This window comes from Acomys russatus, chromosome 10 (genome assembly GCF_903995435.1).
Source record: "Acomys russatus chromosome 10, mAcoRus1.1, whole genome shotgun sequence".
Taxonomy (NCBI): domain Eukaryota; kingdom Metazoa; phylum Chordata; class Mammalia; order Rodentia; family Muridae; genus Acomys; species Acomys russatus.
In genome coordinates this window covers 13613863-13639338 of record NC_067146.1, presented here as the reverse complement: position 1 = coordinate 13639338, position 25476 = coordinate 13613863, and the positions used below count along the sequence as shown (strand labels likewise).

Here is a 25476-nt window from a genome sequence, read left to right as displayed (position 1 = left end):
GTGTGTGTGTGTGTGTGTGTGTGCAAGGCGAGAGTCTCGTCGTCCCCCGCACTCTCTCTTTCTCTCTGGGATTCTATAATTTGCCTTCCTTTGTTCTCAAAATAGTACGTGAGCGCTGCCGGCGCTGCTCTCGGGAGGGGTGGGGGCTGCTGCGCGCTCACTTGCGCGCAGAGTTAGCTGCAGGGTTACAAACAGTCTCTCCTGCTCCCCCGGCCTGAATTAATGTGTTACTATTTTGGGCGAGCCAGTGTTTCCAGGGGAAACCTAATGACGCAATGACGTCAATGCAGGTCAGCAGCAGACTCTCCAGGAGGGCGGGCGGGCTCCCGGCTTTCAGGCTCCGCGCAGTCTGCGGGCGGGAGGGTGCCGGCGAGGTGGTGAGGGCGGCGGGTGCGGGGGCACAGCCGCCCTGGCCAAATCCCGAGACCGGAGGACATCCCCCTCCCAGCGCTCTCACACGGGCAACTTCCCGCTGCCCTGGACGGAGTTTCTCCGTTGCTCACGGACATCCAGGAGGCGGTGTGGAGGGCAAGCAGGGTAACCCCCACTCTTAACCCACATCTGTCCAAGGGGAGCCCGAGGAGTCAGCAGGTCCGGACTCGCTGAGGAGGCTCCACGCGGGGCCTCCCATGCACAGGTACGCGCTGGTCCTCTGGGTGTCTTCAGTTTGGGAGGGAGGCACACTTCCGTCCACTCTCCTCTACTGTCCTGGCACCGTAAATGGGCGTTTAGGGAAGGAAGAGGGGTGTCTTAGGAGCTACTCTTATGCCTGTCGCACCCCCTCTTTCTGAGCCTAAGAGCCGATTGCTCCACTTCAGCATTTTCCCTGGTTTCAGGCTAGAATTAGGGCTCCCTTACTGGTTGTGCCTCTCTTGGGGTCACCCTCTAGGGCCCAGACACAAAGCAGGAGGGACGTCCAGGCCACACGGGCCAAGGTGATGTTAGTCTGGAGAGGCACGTGGGTGGCCTGGTGGGAGCCAGTGCTGGTGTTTGGAGAAGGTGAACAGGACTGCTTGGGTGTGTTTGATGCGTCCATACAGTGTATATGGACCTACCCCCCCGGGGGTGTCTATGTGCAAATGTGTCTGTGCCACCCGTGTACATGGGAACACCTGGCGTATCCTTCCTTGCTATGCATTCGTGACATCTTCCCTGAGTGCTGGAGCTTTTTCCCTGCTGGTCCCCGACTGTTGGCCCAGATTGCACCTTGCTCCCAGGGGGATCGTGGCCCGCTTTCCCCAAGCTGACCACAGCTTCAGATTGCTGCATACTTCTCAAAGCTCAGCCTGCTTTTTTGCTCCAACACGCTCATGCACTTTCTTTGAGGATAAGTAGAAGAGGGAATCCCCTTCTACCCGCCCCCTCTGACTTGTGGCGGGCGGAAGCACAGCATCCTCCGGCTCCTCCTTTTAGGCCGGGGCTCTCCGGTTTCAGCACCTCGCCGTGGACAGCTCCAGGCCAGCACCTGCGTAGCCTTTGCCTCTTTCCTTGCCTACTCTGGGATTCAGGCCTGGGAGTGAGCGAAGGCCCTGGCCCCAGCCTACTACTCCTGACCTGGGCCTTCTCGGCTTCTATCTAGCTCCAGAACCGAATTCTAGATCCTTCTCCCAACCTCTCAATATACACATCATACAGGAGTCTTAGGTCAGACAGCTAGGGACTCCCACTCTGTGGTGAGCTCTCCTTTCTCACTTAAATCAGTTAAGTGAATACAGAGAGATTTCCACTTTCTAAAAGGCAAGCCTTCTGAAGGCAGAAGGATGGGAATGGGGGGGGAGTCCTCAAGACACCCCCTCCCCACTCTCGCATCCTCCTCTTGTCTCTCTTCCCAATTGAGCTTGGGTCTGAAGTCACCACTCCCTTCCAGTGTCCAGAGGGTTTAGCCGATGCCATGTTTCAGGAGGTCTGTATGGAATAATATTCGAGGAGGTTCTTGTAAGAGTGTGCCCTGGGCTTCCCAGGAAGTCTCCAGGGAGAATTTGTGTGTGTGTGTGTGTGTGTGTGTGTGTGTGTGTGTGTGTGTGTGTGTGTGACAGAGTTCTATGCAATTCACACGTACTAGGTAGTGACCACTCAGCAAATGAGACAGCAGCACACACTTGTTCCAGCACAAGTGGACCCTGGTAAAGCAACTGCTCGAGGCTCACTGTGTTCCTGGGTTTCATGACCAGTAAGGTCCTAGACACACCTCAGTCTCTTCTCCTCAGGAATCTCCTTGCCATGCCAGCTCCTCCAGGAAGAGCTAAAAGGGCCCTGCGGGACACCCTAGTTGGCCCAGGGACTGGCAGAAGAAAGCAGGAGGGAAGAAGTCAGCTCTTTCCATTCTGTTCCACCTTGTTCCAAAAGCCTGAGCTTCAGACAGTCCTCTTCATTAGATATCCTCTCTGGGCAGGAAAGATTAGCCCAACATTGTCAGATCTGACCCAGGGCAGATCCCGGTGTTGTCTTTGTACTGCCAAGGCCAGCAGTGCCTTGGGGAGGCCTGGCCTTGGGGAGCTGGACACCCCTCCGCAGAAGCTCTAGGGCCTGGAGGGGCCATGCACACTGTCAGCAGGAAATGGCCTTTCCTCTGAAACACCCATTGTTGTGTTTGCTGCTAAGCTACCAGGAGAGAGGCAAGGAAAAGCCCCCTGGCTGGGGAGGAGGAAAGGGCTGGAAGCCATCCTAGTCCAGTGGCTCTTTTGTCTCACAGCTCAGCCCCTGTGAAATCTTCAGTGTTTCCTCGGGTTCTGGGAGTACAAGGGGAATGGCTGTTCTCCGAAGTGAGTTCATTTCACGACAGAAAAGCTATGTGTGACCAGGTTAAAGAGGTGGCAGTGTGGACACACATGCAAACAGTAAGAAGGTGTGTCTTCCACTAAAGGTCAACGAACCTCCCCGCCCCCCACCCCAGGCTTTTAGCCGAAACTAACACTTCCAGGAGTGCTAACCTACTGTTGTGTGTCTAGGCCCATTTCTGGCCATTTGTCAGGTTTTGCTAGCTCCCTAGCTTCCTCCCTCTATGTTCAGCTGGGCAACATCTATCTAGGGCCTCAAGGAAAGAGTGGCCGTGGTCAGGCAGGTACAAGGAAGTATGACCTGTGATGCTCTGTCTTCTCTGGCTATTCAGAACAGGGACCTCAGGGGAGGAGCCAGGGAAGGTGGCTGGCCTTGTGCTGGAAGCTAGCACATGGTGTTAGACTGGGTGGCTGAAAGACTCCTACGGCTCTTCTTGCCTGACCGTGGGCATCACAAATCAGAGCAGCTTCTGGTCCTCGTGGCCAGGTGCATGACAGCAAACTGAACTGATGGAACGCTAGTCCCAGCACAGGCCCCAGAGGTTCCCTTTCAGCCCTGTGCTGACTGATGAACCTCTGGTTCTCCATCTGCATGGGGGGGATTGAGTGATGGCACCCACAGCTTAGGAGCTGGCTTGCCCTGAGGGTGCCTGACCAACATTGTATTAACACTTGAGATCTGGCTGGAAGAGCTCACTGCTTTGTTCCCCAAAGACGCCTGGGATCCTGAGAGGCTGGAGCAGCCTGGAGCTCGAGGAAGGCTGACCCAGGTCAGGGGGTAGCTTTTCACCTGCCTAATGAGGATCTCTTTTCACCAGGTCTCGACTTCTCTCGGTAGGAGAAGCTTGGGCCCCATCAATCAGAAACTGTAGTCTCACCTCTCCCTGGGTCAGAGAGCATCCATGGAGGCATATAGAAGAAACAGCTGGCTCCAGGCTGGCCAAAGCCACACAAACCCCTCCCTGGCCCTATCTGGCATGCCCCAGCTTCCTAAATAATGGATGGGGTAAGGACCTCCACACCAAAATGGCAGTTTGTTCTTGGGGCCAAGAAGCTTGGGGTTTTCTTACCTGAAGGAGTGCATACAACCCTCCTGACCGCCACACTGTATTCCAGCTAGATCCCTGAGCCCAAGGGGACTAAGCCAATGTCTTCCTTGTCTACTTCTCTGTGGGGAGCCTCCCATGAAGCACATGGGTCCTGTGCGCCCAGCTTTTCGATTCTGCACCTGCAGTTCCGAGGCCTCCCTTAGCCACTCTAAGGGCGAAGCTGACTGCGAGAGCTTCATTTCAGCGTAGAGAAGCAGTGCTTACACACAACGCTTCGGCTTCCCTCAGAGTGGTGGCTCTCAACCTGTGGGCTGCCATCCCTTTACGGGGTAGAACAACCCCTCCCTTCATAGGGGTCACCTAACACCATCGAAAACCACAGATATCACAGTAAGATTCATGACAATAGCAGAATTAGGGTTATACACTAGCGTCAAGAAATAATTTTATGGTTGGGGTTCACCACAACATGGCAGCATTAGGAAGGCTGAGAACCACTGCCCCAAAGGTTTCAAGTTCAGGGCTGACACCCAACACTGGAAGAGTAGTTGTGAGACTCACTTGGCCCCAGATCTCTTGCCTGTATAACCTTGGGCTAGCCATTTCATTCCCAGAGTGAAACAGGTGAAGCGTTTATCAATCAATGCCTTTCATGGGGCCATCAAATGGTGACATATGATGAAGGCAAGTATGCTGCAATCACATATGTTTGGCAGTAGTGTGTTAGTCAAATGTTCATAGCCTGGGCTTGAAATATGGTGTATTCCATGCAGGGCCACATGAGGAGAGCACTCAGGACTACATCGGGGCCGAGTAAACTAAAAGGGTTTGTGAGAGTCATGCTGTGTGGTAGCGATGAGCGTCTATAGCAGAACTCGGTGGACGTGCTCAGATCACTTCACCCACTGGTGGAGAGGCAAGACTCTTTGACTGAGAATCAGGTAGCCAGCTACTGGCCTGGCTATGAGGAGACCTGGCGAGGTGGGGAACGTTTCTCACAGGGTGAGACATGTCTGGAGAAAACAAGGAAACTCACTGTTGTTAGTACTCTCTGGCGCTTAGATGTCAAGGTGGTTCTTGAAAAGTTCAGCTGCCGAGTACAATGCTGTATTCATTCTCCTCCTCATGCTATATCCCTACAAGAAGGTCACGCTTCTTCTGAGGGATTTGAGGCTAAGTATGAGACTCGATCACCCAGCTCGGGCTGTGACCTAGGTCTCCTGACAGAGGTGTGCTCTCTCTCTGTAATGTCTGCAGAGAGGCATTCCCAGAGCAGGCACAGTGAGAAACAGTCTCCAGATGTCCCAGAACCCTCTGCAGCTTTTGCTTGATTGAATTTGGGGTGCCATGGTAGAAAACCTAAAGCACTTTTGACACCTCTGCTACCAAATCGTAGAGCTAGTGAGCTGATTTACATTTTAAGGCACCAAAATTTCTTTCTTTCCTTCTTTCTTTCCTTCATTCTTTTTTTTTTAAAGATTTATTTATTTTTACATATATGAGTGTTCTGTCCTCATGCACACTAGAAGAGGGAGTCAGATCCTATTACAGATGGTTGTGAGCCACTATGTGTTGCTGGGAATTGAACTCAGGACTTCTGGAAGAACAGATAGCGATCTTAACCACTGAGCCATCTCTCCAGCCTCAACACCAACATTTCAATTGCGATGGTCAGGGTGGATTCAAGAGCTTGATCCTGGGTCCTGGGTCCTGGGTCCTGGGTCCTGGGTCCTGGGTCCTGGGTCCCTGGACCTGGGTTCCAGCCAACCTCAGTCTGTTCCCTGAAGTGTGGCTTCGAGCAGACATATTCTTCTCTGGCAGTAACTGAGGGAGGGCAGATGAGCATGGAGGCTCCTCTAGTCCGATGGTGTTATGAATCTTTAAGAACTTTGTTCTGTGGGATAAAAAAAAATCCCCATCTAATCCAGGCGTAGTGGCGCATACTTGTAATCCCAGCACTCAGGGAGTCAGAGGCAGACGGCTCTCTGTAAGTTCGAGGCCGGTCCGGTCTACAAGGTGAGCCCAGGACAGCCAAGGTTATACATAGAAACCCTGTCTCAAAAAACCAAAACCAACCAACCAACCAAACCAACCCCCCCCCTCGAAAAAATCATCCCAATCTATAGAGAAAGTGGGTTCCAGTACAAGTGTGGTCCTGTTGGGTCCTATCGACTCAGTCTTTTGTGGAGAATAAATGGTGGCATAGTGGATGTGTGAGTCAAGACCTTCCCACCCTCATCTGCCTTAGGGAAGTGACGGGACATGGCTGGCCAAGGTTAGTTTCCAGAAATTCCTCCAGGGACAGAAAAGTACATGTTATTGGTTTGTTTGTTTATTTGTTTGTTTGTTTTTGTTTTTGTTTTTTCATCTTGGCTCCTGACTCCTGAAGGTTTGACCTCTAACTCAGCTCAGTCAGCAGGGCCCTTCTAGGTCTTTCTCTATGACCCTGAGCACTTGCTGTGCCTTTTAGTTTGCTGCTTTCCTTCCTATAGGATTTAGCAACAACAACCAAAAAACAAAACAAAACAAAACAAAACAAAACTGCTAAAGCTTTAATTGCAGAAAAATCCAGTCTTAAAAGAAAAAGTCTCAAAAGTAGCTATAATCTGTCCACCCTGGAATCAGCCATCTTCCCCACCCCTACCTCGTCCTTGGCCCCTTTACCTTGAGGTTCAGGGTTTCTACTGCCTACAGGCAGCATGAGTGTGTTAACAAAGCAAAAAAAATAAATAAAAATAAAAAATAAAATAACGGTGACAGCTGCAGAGGAAGCTGAGGTTGGAGCTCATGCATCTGGGAGCCATAAGCCAGGTTTAAAGCAAAGGCCTCTGTGTTTGCTTTGTGGTCTACCTTCTCATGAGCGAGGCTGTGGTGCGCGAGGATGTGAAAGACCTGCAGGCTATTAGGGTCAGGTGGCTGCGTGGCACTGTGTGCTACCAGCAGCGGGTGAACTCTAGCTCTATGTAGGGCTGAGCAGGCCACCATGTGTGTAGTCTCCAGGGTCCAGGCCAGCCTGCTTTAAAGGACTCATGTTTGATTCCGCCTCTCAGTCTGAAGCAAATCCATGTCCTCCTGACTCCCCCTTCGGTGGCCTGGCTGCTAATAAACAATCTGCTTCCTGGCTGGTCTTCTAGCCGTATGCTCACAAAGGCGAGGAAGTTCTCCCATAGGCAGTCAGCCTGGCTGGCTGAACTCAAGGGGTCACAACTTATTAGTGAGGTGAAGACAGGCCCTGTGTAGACTCTTCCACATGCCAACAGGGTCTTGAGGACTTTCCGGAAAAATCAGCTCAAATTAAAGTAGAGCAGGAAGGATGTGTGGTTGTTTGATGTCCACGTTGGAGTGAGTTGAAATTGGCTTTTCTATGGTTATATAGCACTTAACAGGAAAGTGAGGGCTCAAGATTGACGTCACACCCACACTTTCTTCTGCACTGGTGTTCCCCAATGCCTGTGGCCTTTCCTTGGAAGCACAGCCTGAAGACAATGGCTTCCACCCTACTGGGGGACATTGGAAAACTCACCTGGGGAGCTCATGAGATGCTCAGGCCCACCCCAGAGACCCTGGTTTAACTACTGTGGGTGTGGTCCAGGCATTAACAGTGATTCAATTAGATCTCCTCAGGCAATTCTAATGAGCACCCAGGACTTAGGGTCCTCCACCACTGAAAGATAACCTGGGGCAGAGCCTTCCAGACCACACACCTGGACATTCACTTTCAACTCCCTCCTCTAGATGTTCTAATTAATTAATTAATTAAGTTTTGGTCTTGTGTTTCTTGAGGCAGGGTATTTCAGGCTGGCTTTGAATTTTCTATGTAGCTGAGAACTCCTGATCATCCTGCCTGTACCTTGTAAGTGCTGGGGGTAATGCAAGCCTACCAGGTGCTACCACAAGCAGTTTTATTCAGTACTAGGGAATCGAACTCAGGGCTTTATGCAAGCACTTTAGCAGGTGAGCTTGATCTCATCAGTAAAACGCTTAGGACTTTAGAAAGCTCTTCAGGTGACTGACCTTATTCAGCAAGGTTTGAAAGCATCAGCCTGGGATGGGACCTTGCTCCCTCTAAGGGTGATCAGCTAGCAGGCAGCATCAAGAGGCCCCAGCAGCCTGCTGAAAATGCAGACTTTTAGGCCCCACCTCAGTCTGCTGAATTAGCATTACGGTTTAGCAAGACTTCTATGTAATTTCCAAACACCTTAAAAATTGTCTCGAAAAACCAAAAACACAAAACAACAACAAAAAAATTGGCATAATGAGCTTTTTGGTTGGTATGGCTGATGCTGGCCTTTAATTCCAGCTCTCGGTGGGCAGAAGCAGAGGGCTTCTGTGAGTTTGAGGTTAGCTTGGTCAGAGCTATACAGTGAGACTGTGCCTCAAAATAGATAGATAGATAGATAGATAGATATTAACTAATTAATTAATGAAAAAGGCCTATGATAGAATAAAAACCAGATAAGGGCTCCCGTCCGTCCCCCCCCCCCCCCCCGGCTTATTCATTCTCTCTCTCTCTCTCTCTCTCTCTCTCTCTCTCTCTCTCTCTCAATCCCTCTGTTGACTCATCAGTCTGGTCATTCTGATGATGACCTTTGAGCACTTCTACATGCTGGTGCCATTCTGGGCATCACTTATTCAAAGAAAAATGGGGTGAAGGGGGCACATAGATGTGGATTATAACACAGAGGTGAAGCTAGTGCCTGCAGAAGTGTGAGAGGAATCCAGGAATACAGGGGAACACAGGAACGTGCCCTTCTCTGTCCTGGGAGCAAAGGAATCCTGCAGGGTCTGATGCACTCAGGATGACTCCATGTGAGAGGGGCAGGACAGGCTGATAGGCAGTGTGCTAGACCCTTCAGAGGAATCACGGCTTTAGCTGTGGACAATGAAAATTAATGGAAGTTTCTGGCAAGAAAAAGGGAGAACATTGTGAGTCTTTTGTTCTCCAAGGTGAAAAAAAAAAAAAATCCAGAAAAGTACATGAAGGCCCAGGGAGGAAGTGGGCAGTAAGGTGCTAGAAAAGACGGGGGAGCGTGATGGGAGACCCCTTGGATTTAGGAGCAGGTAGCATCTCTGGTCTAAGTATCAGAAGCTGAGTAAGACTTGCAGTAGTTCACACATGCGTGGAGGTGGCACCGTTCAGTGAGATAAAGGCATGTGAAGCTGAGGCTGGCTGCGCAGCCAGTCGTGTGGAACCATAACCAAGGAAGGAAGGGGATGTGGATCTGAGAGCCCGCAGTGTCCAGGGGCTGCTGAAACCATGGGAGTGAGGAGCCCAGTTTAAAGAGGAGGACCCACAGCACACAGAACTTCACTGTGTACAGAGAAGGAGAGTGGGGAGGGGAAGGGGTGGGGGAGGGAGAGAGAAAGGAAGGGGCGGGAGGGGAAGGGAGAAGGAGAGAGAGGAAGGGGAGGGAGGGGAAGGGGAGAGGGAGAGAGAGGAATGGGAGGAAGGGGAAGGGAAGGGGAGGAATGGGGAGAGAGAGGGAGGAGAGAGGGAGAAGGAGAAGGAGAGGGAGAGAGAGGATTGGAGCAGGGAGGGAGGAGCCAGCAAAGACAGCATGAGAGAATGGGTCAGAAAATGAAAACAAAACCAGAGACTCTAGGTGGGTACAGAGAGCATAATTCAGGAATCAAATGCTACAGAGCATCTAAGTAGGAGATGAAGGCTGGAAACAGGAGCTAATGCTTAGGCCATTAGTGACCCTGATGGACCATATAGTAGAGAGAGAGAGAGCAGATTGCATCAGTAGAAGCTGCTAAGAGAGAAGATGCAAGTGCAGTTGTTGCTTCAGGGTGGATGGGAAGAGGAAACAATGGACCGGTTGTTTCCAAGAGAGGTAAGACACAGAGGACTTCGTTTCCTGTTTGGGTTAGAGGAAATGAGCAGGTTTCTGAGCCGAGAGGATGAGTCAAAAAAAAAAAAAAAAAAAAAAAAAAAATGGCCAAGGATGAGGAGGCAGAGAAGGGAAGTGCTAGTCATGCTGAGAGCAGAGTTTATCTGGGAGAGGAGGAGTGTTAAAGTGGTACTCACTGTTATCTCCTGTATCCCTTGGGGAGAGGCTTGCTCATCTTCTGCCAATCAAGAGAACAGTGGGCTAAAGCTCCTGGGAGCGGGATGGGGGAGTGAGTCAGCCGGGCTCATCTGCTGTGGCCCCCCAACAGCCTGCAGCATGTTACATTGTTTCCAGGCACAGAGGTTCAGGAAAGGTGACTGGTTTCCTTCAGGTTTGGGCAATGGCCATGGAGAAGCAAGAAGGAAGGGCATTAAGGAGCCGGAGGAGAGCACCACTCACACATGGATGCTGTTGCCTTTGGCTGATGAAGGTCAAAGGCAGGGGCGGTCACAGCCTATCCAAGGTGAAGGAAGAGTAATGGGACTTACTGGCCCCTTGGCTGTGTGTAAGGAGCTGTTTGGAGAAAGGGAAGTCTTTCAGGTTCCTGGCGCTACAACTGCTTCTCTGTTCCAGACTTCAGGTGGCCCTAGGGACAGGAGATCTCTGCTCTTACCTCTGGTGTTTGCTCTTTCAGCCCTTGGAAGACTCTCAGGGTCTCAGGGTTGGAGGGAGCCTTAGTACTCGCTTAGTGCAAGGCGCCTCAAGCAGTGGTGAGCCCTGGAGGAATTTTGAAGTGATTAGAGACACGCAATTGGCATTTAGGAGGAGGAGGAGGAGACCAGGCATGCCTGGCTGTGTACAGTGCACAAAACAGGCTTGCACAAACAGCCTCGATGGACCCCTCATCTGCCAGAGCTTTCATCCATTTCCCCAAGCAGTAAAACACAGTTCACAACAATCTGTGAGCGGAATTTGCACGTTTATACCCTTGAGCCCTCTAGAACCACTTCTGTATATAAGTTAAGAAGAGATTATACTTTTTACAAGCTGAAATGTCTGCTCTGTCATTGTGAGTTGTAATCTAAGTCGATTTAATTTTATGTATCAATTAGGGAGTTAAATTGATTTTTTCCCCCTCTAATTTCTTATTTCTTGAAAGTGGGCTTTTCTGTTATTTAATTTCAGGATAGCAAAGAACTATTATCAGAGGTTTGCTTCAGAAGGGGTGTTCAGTTCTGGCAGAGTTGCAAGAGAGAGGACCTAGCCCCAATCGTTCAACAAGAGCTGAATTCCCTCCGCAGCAACTCTCCTTGCTGCTTGCTTAAACAGCTCCGGGGTGGGGATTCATTACCTGCCTAGGCTGTGAGCCCATCACCAGGGAGCTGCATAGGAAGAACAGAACTGTCGCTCAGGGCCTCCTGTCTTGACACTCCTGGGTGTGTCAAGGCTATACAGCAAGGGACAATTCTCTTAGAGGAGATTTTTCCTGCTACTTGGCGGATGTTGCTAGCTCCACACACTTCCACCTGTCCACCCAACATTTCTGTCCAGACAGAACCTTTCTCTCTGTGACATGATTCCGGTGTCCCTTCTTCTGCAGACCAGTCTTCTGTACTAAGCAGGAAGGATTTGGAGAAAACCAGATAGTTTAGCTCACGGTGGGTAGTTTATAGACTCTGGACCAACTTTTGCCATCCACTGCACAGTGCACCAAGTGTACTCTGGGAGTACAGAGGCATCCTTTATCCCCCAGGAGCTTAGCTGGGAGTGAAAGCCCATAAAATGACAGGTTAACACACACACACACACACACACACACACACACACACACACACACCACTGACTCCTTGCCCTCTTCAGACTGTTCTAGAATTATAGGCGCGGGGGGGAGGGGTGCGTACCATGGAATTATGAAGAAAGGCCAGGCACAGAGGGAAGCTCCCATTAAATTCTACAAGCCTAAAAGCAGGGGGTGGTATTACACAGCCATGTAGAAGAGGGAGGAAGCATTAGCTTAGCGTGCCCAGAGAAGGAGTGGGGGAAGGAAAAAGAAAGAATTTTCTTCTTTTTGGAGATTCCCCCCCAGAGGTGGTCTGCAAAGGGCATGGGGTGAGAAAAGCATCAATGAGAGCTGCAATCAAAACACGGGGGTTGCTTGACAGGCCACAGCCTTGTTTAATCAAACTGTTCTTATCCAGAGTTCTATCTTTCAGGTAGGGGGCTAGAAGTTTCTTTCTGGGACACCTCCAGGCCCCTAAATATGACAAATGGCTGTCAACCAAATAGATCTACTGAGAAACTCACGTACATGTACATCTCTCAAATAACCAATGTCTAATTTTTACATATTTAAGTGTATGTGTCCATGCCTGAGTGTGTGTGTGTGTGTGTGTTGTGTGTACCATATGTGTGCAAATGTCCTTGGAGATCAGAAGAGGGCATTGAGTCTCCTGGAACTGGAGTTACAGGTAGCTGTGAGCTGCCATATGGATGCCAGGAACCTAACCCTGGTCTTCTGCAAGAGCACTAGTTAATTTCTTTTGTTTGTTTGTTTGTTTTGTTTTTTGAGACAAGGTTTCTCTGTGTAGCCTTGGCTGTCTTGGACTTACTTTGTAGACCAGGCTGGCCTCGAATTCACAGTGATCCGCCTGCCTCTGCCTCCCGAGTGCTGGGATTAAAGGCGTGTGCCACCACCGCCCGGCTTAGTAGGTAGGTACTCTTAACCACTGAGCCATCTCTCCCTTACAACGTCTTATTTTTACGTATATGAATAGATGCAGCCCCATAGGCTTTAACCCCAGGGGTAGCCTTCAACAAGGCTGAAGCTGAAGGAGAGAAAAAGAAAAGGAAGACCCAGAGGAAACAGAAATAATGTGAAGTACAGAAAGACCTAAAAACAAAGCATGCAAGGCTCACATTCAGATCCACAGGGGCAGCAGTGAAAGGGAAAACTCCAAGGAGGGAAATACTTTTGGAAATGAAAACATTTTTAAGTGGCTGCCAAAAGAAAATGTGCAGTAAAATTGAAGGAGAGGGAAGTAGCTTTCCCAGAAAGCAGAGCTGTAAAAATCCAATAGAATTGCAGACTGCAGCTAAGGAGAAGCCCCAGGAAGCAGGCTAACAAGACATATGGAAAAGATACCATAGACGAAGGGAGAATCAATCGGGAGGTTCATACTGGACTAATAGGCATCCCAGAAAGAGACAACAGGGAAAATTGAAAGGAAACGATCAAATAAATAATAGAGGAAAATTCTCAGGCCTGAAACTTGAGGGTCTGTAAAGTGCCTGCTGAGTCGATCCAGCGAAAAAAGAACATCTATCTGCAGCAGTGTGTGCCGGCCTCAAATTCCAGAGACAAAGAAAAAAAAAAAAAAAAAAAAAAAAGCTCAGAGAAAATATATAAAATTCCAATACACATTAAAATGCCATGAGAAGTTTTCTTGGCTCCAGAATGCGAGAAGAGCAGGCCTTTATAGTTTAGAGACAACATAATCTGAGTTCACCAGCCACAGAAATGACCATGAAGCCTTGGGGTAGAGCAAAGGCATTTTTCAGCTACGTAAGGACCCGCTGGCCTACTTAAGAAAGTTATTACCAACACTTTCACAGTGGGCCTGGAGCACAAGTCTGTCATTTCAGCTGCTCTGGAGGTTGAGACAAGAGGGCAAGTTAAAGATTTGTCTGGGGTGCATAGTGAGTTCTAGGCCAGCCCAGGAAATTTAGTGTGAGCCTGTCTCAAAGAAAAAAAAAAAAAAAAAAAGGAAAAAGAGGACCAAGGCTTTAGCTCAGCTGTGGAGGTCTTGCCTTCTATGTGGAAGAGAAAACTAAATCAAAAATGGCAGATAGAAGTCTCCAGAATCAGTGCCTCTACCCTAGAGAGCATCTGAGAGAGGTCCCAGGGCCACTTCAGCTTGACAGCTGTGGCACATGCTGAGGAGCTGCCACCCAATTTGTAGTCGTAGGACAGAAGGGTTATGACAGGGACTGTCCAGAATAAAATGGATTCTCTGAGAAATACAGGAGGGATCAGACCAGCTGCTTAAAGGAGGTCATGGTAAAAGTATGGGGAAGTCACGGAGAAATTCCAAAGCTCTGCAAACACAAACATTAGTTCTTGTTAGAAATACAGGCCATTAGAGAGCGCTTAGATCAGTAACAGCTGTCGCTCTAAGTGGAGATGTTTTATTCTAAGTCCTTTTTTTTTTAATTTATTTTTATTTCATGTGCATTTGCTACATCTGCGTGATATGTGCTACAGATAAGGGTGTTGAATGCCCCGAAGCAGGAGTTACAGACAGCCGTGAGCTGCCATGTGGGTGCTGGGAATTGAACTAGGGTCCTCTGGAAGAGCAGCCAGTGCTCTTAACCGCTGAACCATGTCTTCAGCCCTTATTTTAATCTAATGGGTGTCTGGATCTGTCTAGTCAACCGACACAGCAGAGATGGTCTTAAAAACACTTGCAGACACATGAGAATTTTTTTAATTTAATTAATATATTCAGATTACAACTCAACTGTTATTCTATCACTTGTATCCTCCCATGTATCCTCCTGTTCCTCCCTCCTTCCTGCTTTCACCCTATTTCCCTCCCCTAGGTCTATGACCGAAGGGGACCTCCTCTCCCACTATATGGTCACAGGCTATCAGATCTCATCTTGGTATCTTGCTTATTCTTTCTTTGAGTGCCACCAGGCCTCCCCACCAAGAGGAGGTGGTCAATATGGGGCATCAGAATTCATGTCAGAGTCAGTCCCTGCTCTCCACACAACTGTGGAGAACGTCCTGTGCATTGGCTAGATCAGAGTAGGGGTTCGACCACATGAGAAAATTTAAATGTAAATTAGTTAGTGGCTGGAGAGGTGACTCAAAGGTTAACAGCACTATTTTTCCAGAGGGCCAGGGTTCAATTCCCAGCACCCACATGGCAGCTCACAGCTGCTTAAAACTTCAGTCCTAGAAGATCCAACACTCTTTTCTGGCCTCTGTGGGCAAAAATAAAAGTGACCTAAGAATTCTTAAGAATGTTAAATTAGTTAAATGTGTGGCTCACCAGGGGCTCTGCTCACGGGCTGCATGGCTGCCCATGCAAGATGCTGTAGGCCTCCGCAGTGTGGTGACAGCAGGGAGGTGAGGCCAGCTCCTCTAGGTGGTCTTTGAGAAGGTGAAAAAAGATGTATTTTTAATTCCATAAATGTGTGTGTGTGTGTGTGTGTGTGTGTGTGTGTTCGTTTGTGTCCCAGGAAAATTATGATCAGGTAGAACTCCTATAGCAATTGTAAACCTCACCATGGTAGTAATGGGGAGTCACCAATGAGGCGTTGTTGTTTGTTGTTTGTTTGTTTGTTTGTTTGTTTGATGCAGGGTCTCACTGTGTAGCCCTGGCTGTCCTGGAACTCACTATGTAGACCAGGCTGGCCTTGGACTCACAGAGATCCTCTTGCTTTACTTCCTAAGTGGGGAAGATTAAAGGTGTGCACCACCATGCCCAGCTCAACAGTGAGTTTTAAGAAGAAAGGTGGCTAGGGTTGAATTTTCTGTTTGGAAAAATGCCTTGGCCACAGTAAATCTGGAAGCTGGTTCTAAAAGGCTCTGGAATGCAGAAGGAAAACTTTTTGGTCTCTGCACCAGTCAGGCATAGATCATGGCCAGTTGTGGGGTTGGAAGAAGCACATTTAAGCAGACACTTGACAGCAAATGTGAATGTGTGGCAGGACAGGTGTCAGACAGGGTGGCCTGGGAAGAGGGAGGGTGCTTGTCTGGAGAGGTCTGGAGAGGACGGTGACCCTCAGCGATGTCAGGGGGTGGGATGGATGGGTCATGGCCTGCAGGGGGGCCTAGGCCGGGAAGCCACCACCAACGGGGGCAGCTGAGGCGAGGGCCCAAAGAGCTTCCCATGGGCAAAGAATCTGGACCAGGAAAAAAAGTAAATCTGGATTTTTACCATTTAAAAAGCAAGTTAAACAGCCGGGCGTGGTGGCGCATGCCTTTAATCCCAGCACTCGGGAGGCAGAGGCAGGCGGATCGCTGTGAGTTCGAGGCCAGCCTGGTCTACAAAGTGAGTCCAGGATGGCCAAGGCTACACAGAGAAACCCTGTCTCGAAAAACCAAAAAATAAATAATTAATTAATTAAAAATAAAAAGCAAGTTAAGCCAGAAACAGTGGTGCATAGCTAAACCCCAGGAGGCTAAGACAGGGAGGCACCTGAGTCAGGCACTTGAGTTGCTTGCACTGAGTGACCTTGTCTCAAAATGAAATGAAATGATGAAACAGGGCAGACTCAGACTGCTGCGTGTAAAACTGAGCGTCTTTTCATGACTCACCAGCCACTTTCATTTCTTCTACTGTGAAATGCCTATCTTGTGTTTGTATTATTTTTCCATTTCTATTATTTATTTCAAACCAGACTCATCAGCTAGCTTAATGATAAAACTGTGGACTGATTCCCACCAGAGTAAGGCGCAGTTAGATGAAGTAGTAATTAAAGCAGTTAAATAAGAAGGGGAAATGGAGCGCCAAATTACAGAACAGGAAGCAAAATTGTATCTTTAGTGTTAAATGACCTGATTGCATAAGTCGAAAATACAAGAAAGTGACAGGAAAAAAATTGCAGCTAGTAAGAGTTCTATGAGATTGGTGATGTGAAAATTAATAGCATTCCTTTCCTTCCTCGAACAACAAGAAGTTTAACGTTACAATGGAAGGGGAAAAGTGATTGTGACAGCGATAAAGACATTCGGATCGTATGAAGAATTCACAACGCCACCGAGGATCACAACAGGAGCCACAAAATAGAAATAAAAGTCTCACTCTTTACTTGGAAATTGCTTATACAAAGTATTACAATAACGTTCATTCTCTTTAAATCATGCCTGATATTTAATTAACTAGATATCTTTTATTCCTGGAATCTGACAAGTTTATTCTTAAGTATTTGTGGAAAAAAAAACACTCACAGATACCCAGGAAATCTCCTCGGTCACCTCGGAAGAGATCAGCTCTGCTCTTTGTGTAAACATAATTAAGGTAAAGAAGTCCTGAAAACATTCCATCAGAGCAGCAGAGCAGATGAAGCACTCAGATGGGAACCAGGTTAACACAGGAAGTTAGCATCTCCTGAAATGGCACCTCAGCAGAGAGGTAAGGCAGGCTGTGCAGCACTTAAGGCTACAACAGCTGGGGGCTCCTCCGTCAATCTTTACATCAAAGAGGGGAAAATGTTTAAAAGTTAAAAGTGAAGTCACAAAAGTACTAGAAGAAAACACAGAACACTTTATATATACTTGAACATGTGTATGTGTAAGTGTGAAATATATGCATATGTACATATGTGTGTATATGCATATACACATGTATATATACTCTTTACACACACGCGTGTGTGTGTGTGTGTGTGTGTGTGTGTGTGTGTGTGTGTGTGTATTCTTGATTCTTTTTTGAAGCAGGGTCTCACTCTGTAGCCAGGGCTGGATTTGAGCTGGTGGTAGCCCTCTTGTCCTCCTGCCTTAGCATCCCAAGTGCTAGCATCACACATGGGCCACCATACCTAGTGTGCTCTTTCATTTATATATGAAATATCCTTATATGTGTATGAATAGCTACATAATAATAGCATGTATGGGTTGCTAGGTAACTCAGCAGGTAAAGGCACCTGTTGCCAAGTCCGACAACCTGAGTGTGTGCTCTGGGAGGAAAGACCCAATTCCTTTATTATTCTCTGATCTTCATCATCAACTTCCTTTGTCACAAATGAAAGAAAAACATCTTTTGTCTTTCTGAGTCTGGCTTCTTTAATATGATCATCTCCAGTTGTCATTTTCCTACAAGGACGTGAGCTCATTCTTCTTTAAGGCTGAAATAAATTCCACGGTGTCTCTGGCCACACTGACCGTATCCACTGTGTCTCTAGGCCACGCTGACCGTATCCACTGTGTCTCTAGGCCACGCTGACCGTATCCACTGTGTCTCTAGGCCACGCTGTCCGGATCCACTGTGTCTCTAGGCCACAGTGACCGTATCCACTGTGTCTCTAGGCCACGCTGACCGTATCCACTGTGTCTCTAGGCCACGCTGACCGTATCCACTGTGTCTCTAGGCCACGCTGACCGTATCCACTGTGTCTCTAGGCCACGCTGACCGTATCCACTGTGTCTCTAGGCCACAGTGACCATATCCACTGTGTCTCTAGGCCACGCTGACCGTATCCACTGTGTCTCTAGGCCACAGTGACCGTATCCACTGTGTCTCTAGGCCACGCTGACCGTATCCACTGTGTCTCTAGGCCACGCTGACCGTATCCACTGTGTCTCTAGGCCACGCTGACCGTATCCACTGTTTCTCTAGGCCATGCTGACCGTATCCACTGTGTCTCTAGGCCACGCTGACCGTATCCACTGTGTCTCTGGCCACGCTGACCATATCCTTTGCTCTGCTTTTGGATATTTAAGTTAGTTCTAGAACTTGGGTATTGTGAACAGGGCTGCAATAAACTGGTAAGCAAGTCTCTAGTGAAATACTGACTTGACATCCTCTGGGTAAAAACCCAGGGACGCCTGGCTCATACGGAAGATGCAGACTGACTTCCGGGTAGCTGGCCTAGTCTACATTTCCTGCCAGCAGTCCACATCCTCACCAGCATTTGTTGTTATTTATTTTCTAAGTGACTGCCTTTCTTACTAGGGTGAGATGGAATTTCACTGTGGTTTTGCTTTGTGTTTCTCTGATGGTTGGTGAGGTGGACCACTTTCTCGCGTGTTCATTGGCCATTTGTGCTTCATCTTTTGAGAGCTTCCTGTTCATTTCACTAGCCCATTTATTGATTGGGTTCTTTGATTTCTTTTTAAAAACATGTTAAACATACAGTACATTGTCATTAAGTATATTCAAAATGTTTTACACTAATCATCAGAACACTTTTTATCCTGTATCTGGATACAAATATTTTGTCAAATGAGTGATTTTCTTATATTTTCTGTTATTTTTTATGAGTTGTCCTTTTAACTATTGATAGCTCATTTTGATACTTTTTTTTTTTTTTTTTTTTTTTTTTTTTTTTGAGGCAAGGTTTTATGTATCCTAGAATGGGCTCAAGCACAGTATATACCCAAGGCTGGCCTCGAACTCCTGATCCTCTTATTTTTCCACCTCTCAAATGCTGGGATTAAAGGTATGCAACACCATTCCTAGATTGTTTGGTTTCTTGTTGATTAGGGTTTTTTCCCCTTTCTTAATATAGTCTAGATATTGAACAGAATAGAAAACCTAGATATAAACCCATACAGCTATGACCACCTGGTTTTTGGCTAAGATGCCAAAATACACATTGGAGAGTTTTGTTTGTTTGTTTGTTTTTCAAAGACAGCCTCTTCAACAAATATGCTGGGGGAAATGGATACTGACATGTAGCAGAATGAAGCTAGATGCCTATCTATCTCTCATCTATCTATCTCTCATCTATCTATCTCTCATCTGTCTATCTACCATCTACCATCTATCGTCTATCTATCATCTATCTATCTATTATCTACCATCTATCTATCTATCTATCTATCTATCTATCTATCTATCTATCTACTATCCATCTATCTATCTTCCTGAGAAAAAATTCATTCCAAAAAAACCACAACCTCAACATAAGACCTGAAGACTTGGGTCTGGAGAGACAGTTCAGCAGTAGAGAGCACTTATTGTCCTTGCAGAGGGCCTGGGTTCAGTTCCTGTCACCCACATAACAGCTCATAACTGTCTGCTGTTCCAGTTTCAGAGATTCTGATGTCTTCTTCTGGCACTGCATACACACAGGATACACAGGTGCACATACAGGCAAAACACCGTACACACAAAACAAAATTAAACAAATCTCCTTTTTAAAGGCCTAAAATTCCTAGAGGAAAAATCAAGGGAAGTGTTTCAAGATATAGGTACAGTGGCTGGAGAGAAGGCTCACAGGTTAAGAGCACCAGTTACTCTTCCAGAAGTCTCAAGTTCAATTCCCAGCAACCACGTGGTGGCTCACAACCATCTATTATGATCTGGTGCCCTCTTCTGGCATGCAAGCAGACCTGTAGACAGAGGACTGTATACATAATAAATAAATAAATCTTAAAAAAAAAAAAAAAAGGATGGCGGGCATAGTGGCACATGCCTTTAATCCCAGCACTCGGGAGGCAGAAACAGGCAGATTACTCTGAGTTGGAGGCCAGCCTGGTCTACAAAGTGAGTCCAGGACAGCCAAGGCTACACAGAGAAACCCTGTCTCGAAAAACCAAAAAAAAAAAAAAAAAAAAAAAAGGCTAAAGGTCCGTGGGAACTTGTTGGGTTAGAGATACAGCCAAGTGCGGAGCACCTGCCTAGTAAGTAGGAGGCCCTGGTCCCTGGCCCCGCCCCACACCATATTTTAAGGATATTTATCTTATGTCATGTTGGGAATATTTTCCTAGCTAGGATTGTGATCTGTATATTTAAAGCTTCAAGTACCTATAGCGAAGGCTGAAGAGTGATACAAAGTCTCACATTTCCACCACCCAATGTCAGCAACCATTCTTAGCAGTGGGTTTTGTTTAAGCTCCTCTCCCCCGAACCCTCCCCCTCCATTATTTTGAAGCAAATCCCAGGCGTCATATCAACTTTTTCCCGCAAATGTCTTTTTTTTTCCCCTGAAAACATTTCTGCTGTGCGGTATCTTTGACACAGAGAAAGGATCTGTACTGCAGTAAATCAAATCAGAAGCGCAGTCTTCCTGTTAACCAAGCCCCACTTCTTCAACAGCGCGTTCGATCCCCCTCCAACTCCAAAGGCCAATTGGATTTTCTGGCCTGCTCCTTTGATCCGGTTTCTTTGACATTGAGACCTCACTGCGGCAATTACTATGGGCTTAAGATATATACGTTTTCATATTTGATGTGACAAGCGTGCCAGGCTCCCATTCAGCCCTTTTCCCTCGGAGTTTTATGAATTCCCTCTCTGATCGCTGTCCAGATAACGACAGGTTCCTTAAATACAACTCGACTCAAAACTCAGTTGAGACGCTGCTTGGCGCGATGGAGTATGTAGGTGAGCCAGGGGAACCGGACGCTTTTACAACGTGCACTCTTCTTGACTCAAAACAAGGCCTGGCTCCCGACTGACTCCGGTTATTACAGCAATGGCGAGCTTTTCATTTGGAGAAGCAGCACTCTGGTTGGCATTCTTCCCTGACCCTGTGGTTGTTTGTTTACTTGTCATGGTGTGGTGGTCCTACCACCCGATGCCCATCACGTGAGCTGTGCCCTCCTGAAGTGTTATATTTTGTTTGGTATCCAGAGTGCAAGTTTGTGTTTTCCCATTAGCTGGTTGTTGCTAATAAAATTTTTCAATATTTCCTTTGAAACCATCTACAGTTTTCCAACTCAACAATTGGCATAATTTTCACTTGATCTTCAAGTTTCAATGGAGACAACAGATTTCTAACTCTCCCTGGTGAATAACAATATTGCTTTTTTCTTTCTCTTTACTGATCATATTAACTAGAACTTCCAAATAAAGCCATGCTTTGTGATCTTGTCAATCGAGGACCCTCTGTGCGTTACAGGGCAATGCTGCTCAGTCTTTTTGGTTTTTAAAGAGTTGCAAGCATTCTAGAAGCACATTTCCCATACATACCAGGAATCTTTAAAATATGCCTACCCTTCAGCTCAGTTCAATTTTTAAAAAATTGTTTCTTATGTGTGTATGCGCATCCGTATATACTTCTATCACAGAACAGATAACATATTTAATAACTAATACGCTTGGCTCCCGATTAGATCCATTCTTTATCTGGCTTTAACTTAGGCTTGTATTTCTAGAGATGGGCTTTCTCAAGTGTCTTGGCATTCTCTCAAATGACCATAGCATTTGCATCCAATCCTGAGGTGGACTCAGTGTATCTCCTGACACTCGCAGACTTCACATGCTGGGAACAAACTGCATGTGGGTTGTTAATTTCTGTTACTCTCCTGTTGCCTTCTGATGGTGACGTTTTATTTACTGTTGCCAAAATCTTAGCTGAGAAGGTGAGGAGAGAGAGAGAGCAGAGGGGGAGAGAGAGAGAGAGAGAGAGAGAGAGAGAGAGAGAGAGAGAGAGAGAGAGAGCAGGGGGGGGCAAGAACTTGGGGAAATGAAAGAATGGCGTCTCGAAGTGTCAAGGAAACCAGCATTTGACAACAGGGCATAGGAAGAGGAGCAGCCCATGACATGAGTCTCAGAGACAGCTAGTACAGTGACAGGGACTAGACCCAAGGGGTCCAGGAAGATGCTGGAGTTGGAGACTTCAGTGGCCACCAGGGTCAAAGTTGCCTCCCAGTTTGGAGGAAAATTACAGGCAAGTCACAGTTGTAAGTGGTTCAGAGAAGTGAGGCCACTAGGGCTTATTGTGAGATAATGAGGCCCTCCTGAGGTTAAAGAGCACAATTTTACTTTTATTTATTTATTTTTTTTTTTTAAGAGAGGGTGTTTGTTTGTTTGTTTTTAGCTCAGGCTGGCCTTGAACCTGTTATATGGCTGAGGATGACCTTGAACTTATGATCTTCCGGCCTCTGTTTCCTGAGTACTAGAATTATAGGCGTGCACCAGTGTGCGTGTACATGCAGTGCTGGGGGCTTCATGCATGCCAGATGGGTACTCTTAGAACTGAGCTACATGTCCAGGCCTCTCCAGATACCATGCTTTTTTGTTTGTTTCTTTGGTGGATTGGTGTTTTGAATTGTTGTTTCTACAGTGCTTGGGATTGTTTGGTGTGTCGGCAGGTGCTGTACCACTGAGCCACATCCTTCCTCAGCCTTTCATTGTTTGTTGGTTGTATTTCGGTTTCCGTTTTTTGTTTTTTTTTTTTAACCAGCTCTCATTGTGTGCCTCTGGAACTCACTCTGCAGACAAGGCTGGCCTAGAACATGTGGTGACTCTCCAGCTTTGCTCTCAAGTATGCTGGGATTTTAGGCACATGCTGCTTTGAGCCCAAACACAAGGACACATTTTTTGTTTGCATCATTTTGCAAGCTTGTGTTTTGCATACATATATATATTCTGATTAAGTTCTGAAAGTAGAAAGGAACTGATAGACTGAGGTGGGTGAGGGTTTTGATGGGTGAGTGTGGACGACAGACACCGAGGCCAGGTAGGCACGCAGGTTTCACACACTGACAAAGAGCAGCAGGGACATGAGCGACATGCAGACCTCTCCCAAAGAGGCTATCATATTCTGTCTTTGTTTTATATTTCTGCCTTGAGGCAAAAGTTTCCATTTTTTGCCCTGTCACAAAATAAATAGAGTGCACCCTGGCTTCGGCTAGATCACTTATGTAAGGAGCTTCACACTCTGACACTTCTTGACAGCTACAAAAAGTTGATGGAGTTGGGAGGTTCCTTTGGTACACCAGGAAATGTGCCAGAGGAGGAGAGGAGCTGCCACTGGCTGCAGGAGCCCTTGCTTGCTCTTGGGAAGCTTGGGGGCACTGAGGAGACACATGAGAGGGCGGCTCGGTGCCTTTGTTTTAATCACTTCCTCCAAGCAAGCGAGAGCGAGCGTTACCTCTGTTGCCTTTTCCCTCTCCACAGCGTGAGCACCACCGAGGGTCCGTGCTAGCCTCATTTTCTTCTGCCGCTGCAGGCAGTCTTTCTGCCTCCTTCTCCTTGATTAGAAACTTCTAGATAAAATGTTCTCCAAGGGTGTTAGTGCTGTCTTCTCTGTGCCCTTCCTCAAGCCCTGCTGGAGCCTGACCTTCTTGGACTGTTCTCGCGGGGGTCCAGTGCAGAGCCCCTCAGCTAGCCCCCCTCTCGTCCTTCTCCCCACCCCAAGACCTCAGTTTCATCCTCCCATCTTCCTTCTCCCCTCCCAACTTCCCTTGCTCTTCCTTCTGCTTCCCTCCCTTTTCCTTCCCATGTCCTATCCTCTTCCTCCGTCTTGCTCTACCTGGCCCCCATTAGTTTCATCTAGCCCCTCCCAGCTGGTTACCAGGCAGCTTTGCTCTCTGGCCCCTCCTACTCCAGTGCTTTCTTGAACTCAGTTCCTCAGACACACCCTCACACCCCCACACCCCACAACCTTAATTAAAATGCTCTGAGAACCCCCACTCTTTCAGCATCTTAGCCAGACTCAACCCCCCCCCCCATCCTCCAGTCATCTCCAAATGCAAATTTAGGAAGTCCTTTGGCCCTCAAGCTGGCTTCTTCTTGTGCTTTCTCTTGAACCAAGGCTCTGCTCTCCCAGGAGGCCTCCCTGTTATATCCCCACCCAAGCTGCCTAACTATCTCACCCTTGAACTGTGCTTTTCTTCTCTTGTGGGAGGGACAGCAAGCCCCAGTGATCTTCCTGTCTCTGCCCTTACAGATTTGAGGTTACGGCCACCACCATATCAGTATTTTACATGAGTCCTGAAGACTTGAACTTAATTCCTCATGTGTATACAGCACTCACTCTCTTTTATGCGGTGAGCCGTCTCCCTGGTACAGTTTATGTTGTTTTTGATTGGCGCATAGTTGAACATGCTTGTGGATGCAGGGTGATTTTTTTTTTTTTTTAATGTATGTATACATGGTGTAATGATCAGATCAGGGCAGTTAGCATATCCATCACTCCCAACACTTATCATGTCTTTGTTGTTATATTTCAAAGTAGCTGGGACTGGGGGGTTTGAATGATTGTGGTGCTTTCCTGGTCCTTTTTAATAGTTACACATCATTACCTAAAAATAATCACAAAGCTATTTTTTCCCCTTATGACAAATAATCTGTGCTCATGGTAGAAAATTTGAGGAACAGAGTTAAATACAGAAGAAACAATAGGAAACATCACGGTTTCTCCAGCCAGGGGTAAAATGCGGTTAACAGGAACGCAGCCATACTGTCTTTCAAAAACATAAATCTGGGCTGGAGAGATGGCTCAGCCGCTAAAGGCTCACAATCAAACAACATAAATCTGAAAGCTTCGCTCACAACATCTACTTAAGCTGTTTGATAACTTGATTTTTAAGTTTTTAATAATAAACACATCTATCTACTTCAGTAGGTACCTAGGTGTCTTATTCTAAAGGTAGGAGTGATTTATGTTTTGGACAAAAACTTTTAAGCCAATCAGAGAAGAGGAACTTGGAAGACTTGGCCTTCCAGAAATCCCCAAGTGCTTTAGTGCTGCCCTGCCTGTGACAGCACGGCACAGGGTGGGCACAGACAGGAGAGGGGAACTGGCTGCATGCGAACTTGACCCTTGGCAAGGAGGGGTACTGCTGATATGTTGATTCAGATGGAATTCTGTGATAAAAGGGGTGGAACTGGTTCTCTATGGAGGGGGAATGAACCCGCTGTCACAGCTCCCACCTCCAACATTTCACTTAAAAGGCAAAACTAGGCAAATTTTAGAAGATAACAGAGTGTATGAACTTGGACAGGAAAGATACTCTAAGCCAGAAACACATACAGAACAACCATGTTAAAAACAAAGGCCTGTGCTGGACGTGGTGGCTCACACCTTTAATCCCAGCACCTAAGAGGCAGAGGCAGGCAGAGCTCTGTGAATTTGAAGCCAGATTGGTCTATATAGCAAGTTTCAGGACAGCTGGAACTATATAGTGAGTCCTTGTCTCGAGAAAAACAGAAACAAAACAAACAAACAAACAAACAACAACAACAAAAAAACCTCTGCTCATAAAATGAATCACAGCGAGGCAGTGGTGGCGCACGCCTTTAATCCCAGCACTCGGGAGGCAGAGGCAGGCGGATCGCTGTGAGTTCAAGGCCAGCCTGGTCTACAAAGTGAGTCCAGGACAGTCAAGGCTACACAGAGAAACCCTGTCTTGGAAAA

At 47.3% G+C, this 25476-nt stretch overlaps 1 long non-coding RNA gene across 1 annotated transcript in view; it reads left to right on the top strand.

Moving 5' to 3' along the window:
• The first annotated feature begins 318 nt into the window (after positions 1-318).
• LOC127194455 (uncharacterized) overlaps positions 319-25476 on the top strand; it is a 36934-nt gene continuing 11776 nt past the window's right edge. The window contains exon 1 of the long non-coding RNA XR_007831254.1: positions 319-637. This is a non-coding gene — a long non-coding RNA (uncharacterized LOC127194455). The remainder of the gene's footprint in view (positions 638-25476) is intronic.